General features: G+C 39.0%; 1 protein-coding gene across 6 annotated transcripts in view; it reads left to right on the forward strand.

Annotated features, from left to right (window-relative positions):
• Positions 1–13,281, forward strand: part of LOC106944974 (RNA binding protein fox-1 homolog 1-like) — a 515,796-nt gene that overhangs the window by 119,313 nt on the left and 383,202 nt on the right. The gene's annotated exons all lie outside the window — the stretch shown is intronic.

Consider the following 13,281-nt stretch of genomic DNA (forward strand, 5'->3'; position numbering starts at 1 on the left):
AAGACACATTACTGGCAACAGAATGTCACCAAGCACATTGCTGCAGACATAATTGGCAAGCTGTGAAGAAAGTGTAAAACAAAAGGAGGGGAAAAATGTGCACAGTTGGTATTTTCATTCTTGCACTGAACATGAGGCAGAAGAAGTTCCTTTGCACACAGAGAACCACACAAAGCATAAAATCCAAGTAATCTTCCTCAGTACACCGCCTCTGTCATTTCTCATTATTAAGCTCATCTTTTAATTAAAAGATGTCTCAGCAGGGTTCTAAATGCTATATTGACTTAAGTTACAAACCAATGGACAACAAAGAAGCCATCATTTTTCTTCTTTTGCCATTTGGTGCAATGAGCCACTGTTTCCACGTCCCTCTGCAGAGCGCTGGAACTGATTCTGTGTTCAGACGGCTAAAAGACGTCGGCGCAGGCTCATTGGAATGATAATCTAGTATGTGTCTGCACTTATGGAGAATATCTTGAAGCATGTCAGAGTTGCATCAAAGCCGCTGTTGTAATTTTCTTTTCAAGGGCAACTTGAAAGAGAAGTCGGCAAGAAAGTAACATTAGTTCCTTGTTTTCTCCTACGAGGCAGCTGCTTCAAAAGTAACCTCGTGCTTTCTGAAGGGAGAGTGGGATGATTCAGCAGGAACCTAACCGCCCATCTGACGGATTCGCATTTAAACATAAACAGAAATATGGCCGCTCCAGGGAGCTCTGCAGAGGAATGGAAATCAGCCCCAAATTTCACAGCCGCAAATCAAACGGGCCTTTTATTTAACTCTTCCTCTGCGTTTCCCTTTTCTTCGTGGCTCCCTGTAGCATCGTGCACGCATAACAGCACCTACTGATTGGCCTTATTTGAAGTACGCACCCTGACAAAAAGAAAGAAAAAAAAAACGTAGAGGAGATTTTTCCCTGTGTCACAAAGGGATTGAATGTGGTTCTCCAGAAGAGGAGGGCCTGAGAGGATTATATGGCTCAGTGGGCGCTGTATTGTGTGGGGAGTGGATACTGCAGGTACCCACCGAATCCCAGCCAAGAGACCAGAGCGGTGTTGCTAGGGATAATGCTGCCTCCCAGCAATTAAACTCTGGAGGTTTTGGAGTACTTTAAGAGGGAGCTTGTTAAATTATCTCATCTCTCCTTTCTTCCTTTCTTTCTTCTCTTCCTCTTTTTACCACATTTCTGAACATTTTTTACTGCTCCACTTGATCAAAACCTGAAGTCCGCTGCCTTTTACACCTCCTTTAAATCAGAAGTCAGATGAAAGCAAATGAAAACTTAAACAGAGAACAGATTTATAAACTTACTTTAGCTGTAAAGGAATTCTAAAAATGCCAAAAACCACCAGATGAGGGCAGCTTTGAATTAATTCCTGGAAGATTTAAAGTAAAATAAGAAAATGAAAACTCCACTTGATGTCTATGTTGGAATCTATACTATTTAAACAAGAACTTTAATTAAATATGAAGGTTCCTTAATGCTGTTTTCTTCATTGTTTTTAGCCTTTAAATGAGTTCAGACGTTTATTGGATGTTTTTCTAAATCCTTGTGTGAAACTTTTTAACATTTGTCTGGTAAAGTTGTTTTATATTAAAACAGCAGCAGAATACAGTTTATTTCAGCTTATATGTGGGTTTCTGCTACTTTTTTGACTCATTAAACACAGGGAAACAAAGGCTTTAAAGTACCTATAAAAGCCAATATAAGTCTTTTTTGTTTTGAAATGTTGAGTATTTTTTGTTTTCTAACATTACTTGTTCTGCAGAAGAAATTAAAGAAGGCATCTTATTGGTTATAATCTTTATAAATCGGGATGAAAATGTAGCTTTGAACACGTTTGCACACAAAACAACAGACTGGACAAAGTGAAGTAAACCAGCGAGAAAGTTGTTCAATAAGCTTTTATTTAAATGTTCCTTTTTCCTCAAATTAGGCAAATAAAATGTAAACAAACTCAAACGAACTCAGTAGACAACCTCATTTTGTTAAATAAAAAACTGCCTGCATGCTTCCTGTGAATCTCATTAAAAAACAAACAGACACTGTAATGCTGTTCCTGGTCCAGTAGATGGCAACAACATCGGCATTAGTGGCATAAAGTTGAAAAGAACATTAAAAACTTGTAGTTTAAAACATCCCCCAAATCATGTGAAGTTTGTTTCCTTTAACATCATATAATCTGTCTTCAGCTGATGCTTTTCTGCTTTGAGGTTTAATAGACAAAACAAGTTGTGACAAAGCGACAAATTACAGAAATCCCCTTAAATTCAAGCTCAGAAAGCTGTTGTGGGCCTGGAATAGTTTGGAACTAAATTGTTCCATAATTTGGTGAAAAATAAAAACTTATTCCACAGGAATTAAGATGTTTATAAAACCTATAAACATCCTTTTTTAATGTTTGACCATTAAAAACCACTGACCACTGATGTTAAGTGTTATTGATTTGATCACTTTAGACACTTAAGCTGCTCTAATAGTCGTGTATCTAACTAGTTATTGATTATTTTGCATTGTTTTATGTGAAAATAACTTCAAACAACCTTTTGACCAAACTTCCATGAACTTCAGTTCTTGTTGACTGAACCTTTGCTTCCCTTGTTACTCTGATCCCTCGGTGCAGATGCCAGATAAACTTCTTCTCCTTCCCTTCTGCCTTTCACTTTAACCTCCATAAAACTCCCGTCTTGGTTTTGGTTTTATGTGAAAGGCAGCGCTCGGTAACTTTGACCACCGTCCTCGTCCTCGGGCAAACAAACAGCCCATTTCAAAGGTGAAAGTCCGCGGCTTTCCTCGTGGAAAAAAAATGTGCTCATTTATTTCCGAATGTGACACTGTGCTTCCTAACACCCTTGGGACTCGTGTGTCCGTAGTTCCAGGTCGCTTCCCGACGCTGCAGTGCTGCGTTAACCTCCTTTCTTTACCCCCCTACCCCCACCATGCACACAAAGCAACTGCCCCAAAGCTTCGTCGTCCAGGACAAATTGGTCGCAAGCGGCTCATTTACTCAGAGCCGTCATGAATGGACTGTGCCGTGACTGTGTAAACAAGTGCAAAGACTCCCAAGGGCATTCCTGCATAAATAATGACTCCAAAAGATGTTTGCCATTTGTACCACTCACTGGTTGCAGACATGGGTCAGGTAGTCTCCTCTGCAGGGAGTCTTCAGTAAACAACAGCCGTGGCGTCCATTAGCGAGGCTGTGGGAAGTTTGCCGGGGCTGCAGGGTATTTTTCCTCTGCTAAAGGCCCAACAGCAAGGCTTCTGCTTTGGTCCGAGTCAAAGTGGGAGTTACCAAGATTATTATAACTAAATCTAACCAAATAACAAACACTGAAATTGAGAAAACATTTTTGTTAAAAGGTAATTAATGGGGGAAAACTCTAACTGGAAGCATATCATGCGTTTATGAAACTAAAACAAAAATATCCTTCGTTTTCATGTTTGAATCTTTATATTAGCCTTTCAAATTGAAGTGAAATTGAATTTATTCTCCAACACAAGTAGTTTACGTCAGCTGTTAGCAAATTACGGTAGTAGATGCTCCTGCTGGCGACGGTTGTTAGTCCACAAAATGCCGACCGCAAATGACAGGAGAAAACTCCAGTTGGTTGGTTATTCAACAATAATTGAATCCATTTTTTTCTTCTATAGAGTATTCATCATATAGTTAATGTATACATCGTTACAATACTTTGACCTTTTTGAATTCTGCACCTAAAAGTGAACAAAAGAATGAAAAAACTAAAACTACTACTATGACGAATAAAAACTAAAAAACATCTAACAAAAAAAAAACAGCAGACAGATTCTAAAAACTAACTGAAAAGAAAAAAATCCCAATAAAACTCAAAACTGTTGTAACCCTGGAAGTTATGAGGCACGCTGCAGTCTGAACGTATTTATTTTTCCCCGTTAGAAATGTGAGAAGCTGTGTTTTGTCATTCTGGCAGGACAGAGACTTTGGTGGCAGACAAGGAGTCAAAACACGGCACGTCTCGTGTTATTTGTGCTGAGCTCTGGTCTGTCTCCAGTCTTTAACGCACAAAGCAGAAGCTGAGTCCACGTGTCATCCGCGGATTTTAAGTCGTCTCTGGAGGCGAACTAAAGTTTTATTTTCCAAGTGTAAGTAAACGGCATTAGACGTCGGTTTCTGACATTCTCCCTCGGCCAAACGAAGCACACTAAAGGATCCGGCTCTCAGTTTGATTAAATTGCTCCCAACATTCCCAGTCTGAATGCCCTGAGCTGACGGACGGTTGTGGATAGATTTAGTTTTTCTCTTTTCATTCATGAAGCTTTTCAGGTTCAACCTTGAAGGAGGCTGGAGATTCCTTCTGAAAGGCTAAGAATGAAAGCAGGAGGTTGTTTTTCTCCGTGTAAGTCGTGCACCGTGCAGAGGAGGAAGGTGCGGATGATGTTTCTACAGAAATGGGTCACTTTTAAATTTTTTTTTTCCCACTTGGCAAATAAACATGTTAAGTGAAGATAGGTTTGGTCCCTTTTTACCTGCACAGAGAGTGCTCATTAAACAGAATGATTAAATGGATTAAATCCTCTGATCCCCATTAACAGTGGGGTAAGGAGGAAAAACATGCCGTTACCTAAATCAAAAGGGTTTATCCTCTGTCTGAGGGGCATTTACTGCTTGTCAAACTCGGCTTGCTGAGCTTAGCAAAGATTGTCAGAATTGCCTGAACTTTCATCAAGCTAAGCTTCGCTCTGAAATGAATGCAACCATAAGGGGTGTTAACATGCCAACATTTAATATGTACATTTATTATTTAATCTTTTCTGAACAAGAACCATTTTTTGCATCCCAGCACACCTTATCCCCGTTTAGCTCGGATCTGTCTGTGCTTTCAGCAGCTGTGGACAGAAGATAGGTGAGCAAAATTTAAATCTCAGAACTCCTGCAAAAACGTAAACATATGCAGGAATATTAATATATTTCTTCACTGATTTTATTGACCATAATTGCTTCACTTTTTGTCAGTTTTCTCCCGTTTTGATCAGAAAATCAGACATTTCTGTCGGGGATTTATATGAATGGAGACTGTAGAGGTTAGCTTCGCTGGCAGGGCTAAGATGGTTTCTGCTTTGCGTATTAAAGCATTTTAACTTATGATTTGAGTTTGAAGTCCTAATTTAGGCACTTGAAGTGTTTTTAGTGGAGATCTGAAGTATTTCCAGGTTTTTGCTCCTTGTGGGCGGCCTTGGTCCCCGATCCGTACTGTTTTCAGTAAAAGTATCTCCTCCACCATAACGTTAGCCTCTCTGCATACTACTTCCTGTTTTAGCATTAGATTACTGTGTAGGAAGGCTGTCAAGTCTGTTTGTTTAGCACATTTTAACAACAAAGACATAACCCAGTAACCAACTAAACCAATTATTAAACAAGCAATAAACATTACATTTTGTCATCATTAAGCAAATATATTGATCAATGTTCCAGTTATTATAAGTCAGAGTTATCTGTAAACTGGTGGGATTTTAGCCTTCATTTAAAGGAAATCAGTATTTCAGCATCTTTCTGGAAGTTTGTTCCAGATTAGTGGAGTTTAGGGTTAGAGTTAGCATTGGGTGACATGTTCAACCTCTCATTGGTTTTTATAAAAATGCTGAAAACAGGAGTTGCACACGAAGGATTTATAGATGCCAGCTGCTTAATTTATAAACATCATTGTTAAACGGCGTTTATAAGCTGAACAGAAACAGAGCTGAAGTTATTATCTTCGGACCTAAAGAGGAACGATCTAGAGTCCGCACAGCTTCAGCTATTACAGCTGGAAACTAGAGATCAGGATGAAACCTGAGAGCAGCGATGGACTCAGACATGAACCTTCAGAGTCACATAAAGACAGTTACAAAGCCAGCCTTCTATCACCTGAAGGACTCATTTATGTGTTTATCTTCAGGCATATTGATTACTGCAGCAGTGTCTTTATAGGTCGGCCTAAAAACTAGACTCTAACATGCTGCTGTTGGTGTATAAATCACTGAACAGCTCAGCTGCTTAGAGTTGCTTTTGAATAATAATAACTGGAACATTGATCAACATATTTGATGTGAAATGGTGATTTGAAGCAGTTGAGAAAAGCAATGTCTGGTATTCACAATAGCTGACTATCTGATCTGTTTGTTTTCATGATATTAACACTTTGAACTGCCTTGTTTTTGAAATATGCCTTACAAATAAACTTGATTTTATAAATTCAGCTGAAAACTGCAGTTTGTGAAGTTTTATTTTATTGACATGCATTCAATAAAACCAAAATAAAAATGACCCAGGGTGAAAAGATCCTGCTATTCTAAAGCTAATGTGACATTTCTTTATTTTAAAGCTTGTGTTTTAAATTAAACAGACTAACAATGGAATTAACTTTGGGATTTTAAATACGGATTTTAAAGCTGTACAGGCTGATCCTGCTTTCTACACCTTTTCGGATGGTAACTGCTTTGCTAGAGGAGAAAAGGCTCTTAATTTTCCACTCTATATGAATCATGGATCAATGTTCTGGATGCTCTTTCTTGGCCTCTGGGTCAAATTTAACATCGGAAGACAGTGATTTACCCATGTGTAGCATTATGGTGCAAAGCATATTTGCTTAAGCCTGATATTAAACAGAACTCAGACGATGGTAAAGTTCATGCTGCGTTGTGTTTCCATGTAGAAATATGTGACACATCGTTACGGGAAAAGATGGGGCCAAATTAAAAAGTCATTGTCGTTTAATTGCTTTGTCAAACTCGGACGGTGGAAAAAGTTCACTTGTCAGGAGATAAATCATTCTTATTTTCATGTTTGATGATATGGACTTGATTTAATTATGATTTATATCACATTTGCTAATCAGTTTCTTGTTAAATGTTTAACAATGGTCAACATGTCATGACAGATTGAACATGTTGGCTTCGTTTGGCGAGACGTCAGCCACGGAACGATTAAAATATAATATTTTTCTGAGATGTGTTGTGCAACATAGTGTCTCTATGAACACCAGATAACTAGAAACATTTGAAATCTGGTGTGTTTTTATAAAGCAAATAAATGCCTGAAATGTTATCAGGCGACTGGGATTTGATTTTAATTTAGCATCTAGTTCTGCTCACAGGATGATGATGTGCCTGCAGCCAAAGTCTGCTCAGATATGATTGATTAAAAGTAGAAACTGTATAAGAATTAAAAACCTGGCCTCCTTGGAACCAGTGAGGATTTTCTGTGGTTGAACAAACAAAACACAGAAACTGGGCCGGTTCTGAGCCCGTTGTAAATGTTCTTGCTCTGATTTTCTGGCTGTAATGACTGCTTGATGTCTTATCTGAGCTGGCCTAATGTCCAAATTGTGAAATATGCTCCCATTTAAAGTTAAATAGACAATAAAGCAGTGTGTGCCTTTAAGTGGATATTGGTTGTGATTGACGAGGCGTTCGCTAAGGGGAATGTACAGTTTCTGTGGATCTCAGTCTGACCCATGATTGCCTGTTACTGTAAGACCTCCATCATTTAACTTGAAGCTACAGAATATTGGATTAGTCCAGAAAAAAAAAAACGCAAAACAAAAAAAACCTCAAACACATGCAATTATTCTAATAAGCACATGTGGAAAAAACTGGTGAGAACACACCACCTCAAAAACATGAAGTTTTTTAGGTGGTGTTAGTTTTCTTTATGAAGACTGGCTTTAAGCTTTTACATTTTTCTCATAAGTCTCCTAAATATTTTATTTCCCCAGTTTTTAAAGCTGAAATATTTAACTTTAATTATCTTTTTTATATATATACATATTTCTTAAAACTTTGAGAATGCCATGACAGTTTGAGACAGAAAGTATCACTCTCCTCCGCCTCCTCCCTGAGCTACTACTGTTATCTGAAGAAATGCAAAGTTTAAAACCAAAAACAGCCAATCAGAGCCTGGAGGCGGGTCTTAACACTGTCAATCAAGCTTGTGTATTTGCTACTCAAGGTACAAATGGTTGAGAAACAACGTGTCGTTACAGACAACTGTTTATTGATGACCATGCTAACTAGCTTTAGCATTCATGACAGACTCTGCTTGGTGTAGCGTAGCAGAGAGCCTGATTGACAGCTCTCAGACCCGCCTCCTGGCTCTGATTGGTTGTTTCTAGTTAGTACCAGGAGAAGGCAGAAAAATAAAAAGAAATTCACAGATTCTGTCTCAAACCGTTTGGTTACGACATAGTTTCAACAAGTATGTAAAATAAATACTTTATATGCATGAATGCTTTTTGCAACCCTGTAAAGTAGGTTGAAAACTGTAGTGTCTGATAACACATTAGGATCTGGACGCCTTAGTTTCCACATTTCTAAAACAAAATGCTGAGGAGGCGAAACGTTCAAGGTAAAGAATGTTTTATAGAGCAGATAGTTGAAGCTGCAAACAAAGAGAAGTCTCAGGTGGATAAAAGTGGGAATTCTGTTGCCTTTTGAAAAACGCCTCTGTGAGAAACACCCATACGGTACCAGTTTGGCATTCCCCATCACATAGCTCTAACTTTAGAAACAGTCTTCTCTACAGGCAGGTGGTTTTTGTATCTGCAGCATGTTGCTTCACCTATCTATAGTCGCTGGTGGGCGTTTTTCACCGTGCATCTTTGACCCTGTCAGCATATTGCTTTTGTTTAGAAATGTGCTCCAACTGCAACCTCCAGATTTTAATACTTTATCAAGACTAAAACATATTTTAAAAAATGCACAAATAGAACCATCAGACTTCTTCTACTGAACTTTAAAATGTAGTTTTGAGTGTAGGAGCACTTAAATTTCATTTAAACTTCTGATCCTGTTGCAGTGTGTTTTTGTTTTTCAATCTGAAGATATGAAGTGTTTTTCTTTGAGGCACCAGGCAGAAAAGCATCATTAAACTGGTGCAGACCCCGACTGCTGTTCAAGGATCCGACAGGTTTGGTCTGCCAGCAAATTATTTCAAAGTGTTTTCACTGATAAATTACAGCCATGCTGAGAGAGACACATGCAACAGGCCTACAATTTGTTTTCTTTTAACATTATTGTAAAAACGATCCAAAAATTCAGCAGCTTTCACTGAACAGACCAGGACAAAGGTTAGAAAACCACTAATTAGTCTGGTTTAACAAAGAAAAAAATATTTGCTTTTGTTGCTGAGAATCTACAAAAGTTTTATTTTTGACCAAGAAAATAAAAAAAAAACAATCAAATTTTTTTGTCTTAAAATCAAAATGTATGTATGTGTTTTGCACAGTTTGGCTTCATTACTGCTCTGATTGTTGTTTTCTTTTCAGCAAATGGCCATTTTTAATACTCTGAATTACTAAATTTGCTACTGATTATTTTGGTAATGGACTCTTAATTAGTCTGGTTTATTGTTTCAGCCCTAATTGAATGCTGGATCTGTTGAGGTGGGTCTTAGCGCTGTCACCAGTGATTGAGTAACCAATCAGAGCAGAGGAAGTTAAGTGCAGTCACCTGCCCGGTGCCGGACATGCAGGGAGGCACAAACATTTAGATCCAGTGGATACGGAGCCTTTTGACTCCAGCCAACAGCTTTTAGATGATTCTCCCTGCGGTCGGTGAATCCCAGCACTCAGCCGACTGTTGGAGCAAAACCCTGAACTCTTGTTTGTAACTTCCCTTTGTGCAGAAATCTGCCCTCAGATGATCTGCTGCTTCATGATCTTCCCTGACTTCTTCTGCACATCATAGCTTGGCTTGGATTTCACAGCCGGCTGTATCTTTTAGACAGCCACCCAGGCTGCGAGCAGCACCCCCAATTGTGTTGCATAATTGTGTGGCATATAGGTTTCTGCTCCAAGCGTGGGTTTGAGGGAGAATAGAAAGCAGGAGGATGTGTCGGTGGAAGAGAGGGGGAAAAGAAATAAAGAGCAAAACAAAGCAACGCCCACTCCTCATTAGCGCAGACGTCGCGTGTGTCCGTTATCCTGCAAGATAACATTTGAAGGAAGGGAAAATGAATGAAATAAAAACAGACGCCTGCATTTTCTGCACCACAACATGGGATGGAGACATAAAACAAATCTCTACACTTAGGCTGTGCCATCTGTTCATCTTGGAGAAGAGTATGCCTTTGCGACACTTTTTCCCACCTCCCTTAGAGACCATCAAGCTCTCTCAGAAGCTTGACAAAGTGACACGCCTGCACGCCAACCCTGCGGCTGCGTGTTTTCTTCCTCCTGCCTCTCTTTTCTTCTCCTGGATTTCACTTTTTCCCCACATAGTTTGCATATCTAAATCCAGTTTTTGATAGCATATGTGAAATACAATGTGACATAATACAATTTGAGCTCCATGTGAGAAATGGGATTATCTTGGTCGTGATTGTCAGCTCTGTGTTACAGTAATCATTTCCTTCCATGAGCGAAGACGTGACTCACTCACAACTTGACCCGCTGTCATCATCTATTCACTCTGACACTATTTATGCGTTTTTGGCGTCATATTTTGTTTTCCTTCAGGTGAAGTAGAAATGAATTTGGAAATGGAATAAATAAAGACGGGAATGATGAAAAAATTAGTAATCCCCCTGCAAATTGGAACAAGAAGTGTTTCCCACTGGCAGTACACCCCCCACACCCCCATTTCCCTGTTTCTGATGCTCTGTTTTTAATTTTTGTAATGAAATTCATGTGTGGATGCATCCATGTCTCCAGACGAAGGTCACCTCGCATAAATCTGACAATTATTTACCAAAAGAGACTTATTTTGACCATTTGTAGCCTCTTATTGTGTGATGTTTATAGTTTTTGATATGGGATTCCAACAATTTTTTTGCTGTTGTGTAAAGAGAGCTTATAATATAAAATCAACTTTTTTGAGCTTTATTGTTGTCATTCCCTCATGAGAACGTCTGTGAACAGCACAATGGAGGAGTATTGTTGTGTTGACATGCTCAAAGCGGAGAGTAGGAAAGGTTAAGAGCTTCTTAAAGAGACAGACACCCAATTTCAAGATGTCAAACTTATTTTTTTAACAGCTGAAGTTAACATAGATACTTGATTGTGCTTTTAAAAGACAATAAGTGTCTGGAAACTCCAAAAAACCGCCCCTTTAAATGTTGATATTAAAGTTAGACACCAGTGACAGACAGTGTTCATACCGCCTGAAACCACAAGCATCAGTCTGCTTTTAACACCAAATAAAATCTGACTGTGGATCGGAAGAATATTGATGTTTTCAGAATGATTTAAAAATAAAAAATTATCCAGATGAACTGAACTTCCCAAGCTGTAATTCAAAGTTTTATTACCTTGCTTTAATTTCTCCAGTTGAATACAGCAGAGAAAAAAACCTGGATAAATATTTTGGATGTATAAGTAAAGAAAAACCCCATATCAACTGCTAAATCAGGATAAATATTGCAGGAAGTTAAAAATTAAATCATTAAACATGATCTGATACGCAATAAAGTTTGTAGAAAAGAACGTGTTAAATTGAAAGACTTTGTTTGCCTTTCTTTTCTATAACATGTTTCAATTCTACAAACTTCTGAGCTGACCTCAGAAAGGCTTAAAAAAGTTTAACATTTTGTGTTATTGAAAAAGTGGAGCTTTTATATCAAAATCATCAAACACAGAATGAAACATTTCCAGGCTTTATTTCATGTGGTTTTGATGATTACGGCTCACAGAGAATGAAAAAACAAAATTCAGTGTCTCAGAAAATTAGAATTTTAACTAATATTCTGAAAATTGTAGTCTTTTTTCTACATTCATTACTGAATGTGGACTCCTTTAGTATAAATTACTGCATTAATGCAGCATGGCCTGGGGGTCAGGTCAAGACACTTGGTGTTGATTAAAACAACTTTTAGCACATTTAGCAGACATAAAGCCGTCAAAGTGCAGGATCTGTCTGAGCGTAGTGACTTTATCTTTTAAACTCCAGCCATTATTCCCTCTTAATACCTTGTCCCACCACACTTTTTCTTTCCACTCAACTTTTTCAGAATATTCCAATTTCCCAACACACTAAGTATTGTTTTTATTCTGTCGTAATCATCAAAACCCATCAGCAAATGTGGCGTGAGACTGTAAAAAGCACAGAGAGCTGGATGGATGGATGTGATCTGATTCAGGAATGGAATAAATAAATAGTGTGTTTAATTTGTGGCATAACTTCTCGTTTTCAGGGACGTTTTAAAAGTATATTTTCACATTCAGTCTGGTTCTAATTTGCTGTCTAGCTTGATGGTTTGTGTTATTGATTGAGGCTTTAATTACAAAAGTTTAACAAGTATCTCCAAAGCTAATTCCTACAAGTCCGCAGTGTGAGTGAAGTGTAGTTAAACAGTGCTGACGTGTGCGCCGTCGACGTGGAAACGGGACATTTTGAATCCCACTTCCTCCTCCATGCCAGGGATATAGTGGAGCACATGTCTCTCTGCGTTTTTGGCCATCGATATCTGGGCGACACACCCCGCTCTCCCGCCTCTGCCAGGAAGTGACACATGGCCGGGGATGCATCATTTTCCGAACGCTTGGCCGAAGCCACGTCCTCTCCAGCCTGCTTCCACAGCAGCCAGTAAAGAGGACATCCATCAGACAAAGTGTAATTTGCCATGCAGTCACGCTTCTTTGCTAATACAATTTGTTAACCAGTTGTTACATGTGAGCGTGTTTGTGCTCCTGAATGCCTGGTGATTGGTTTCATTTCTGCTTTTTTTAATATTACATTTCTGTCAGGAACTGTCAAAATCTGCAGCTTTAATGCCGGTTTGTTGGCCATTAACTTTGCTTTATTCAGTGTTTGTTTAAAGAAATCAGAAGTTTTTAATCATTTGGAGGATGGATGAAAGAGCGAGCAGCGCTGAGCTGAGTGACACGGCGGTAATTTGGCGGAATAACCGATTTTCTTTGGCTGAAAGTGACATTGAGGTGACCTGGAAAAATCCATGTCATTAAAAGCTTTGTTCCCACCTCAGCGACATGCTGCGTTTCATCTGCCGCCGGACGCTCGCGTGTCATCTCTTTCTGCCTTCTGCTGTAATAAACCTCAACAAGCGCCTGGTTCTTCCTGTAATTGGGAGAATTTCCCGATTCTTTTGTTTCTCCTTTGCATCACGCTCCTCCAGCTCTGCACCGAGCGGCTTTCCTAGATAGCCTCACACAAAGCAGTTTAATTCTTGTTACACAACACTAGATGTCACTCCAATGTTCCGAGATTAGTTTGATGTGACTGCATTTGCCCACAAACGAGGTGGACATCCCCGTCCGCCTTTTAGTGCGTTTTCCCACACATGGACTCGCACGCTTTCACATCGCAT

Source organism: Poecilia latipinna, unplaced genomic scaffold (genome assembly GCF_001443285.1).
Source record: "Poecilia latipinna isolate Pla-1442-1.1 unplaced genomic scaffold, P_latipinna-1.0 Scaffold121, whole genome shotgun sequence".
NCBI classification, from domain to species: Eukaryota; Metazoa; Chordata; class Actinopteri; order Cyprinodontiformes; family Poeciliidae; genus Poecilia; species Poecilia latipinna.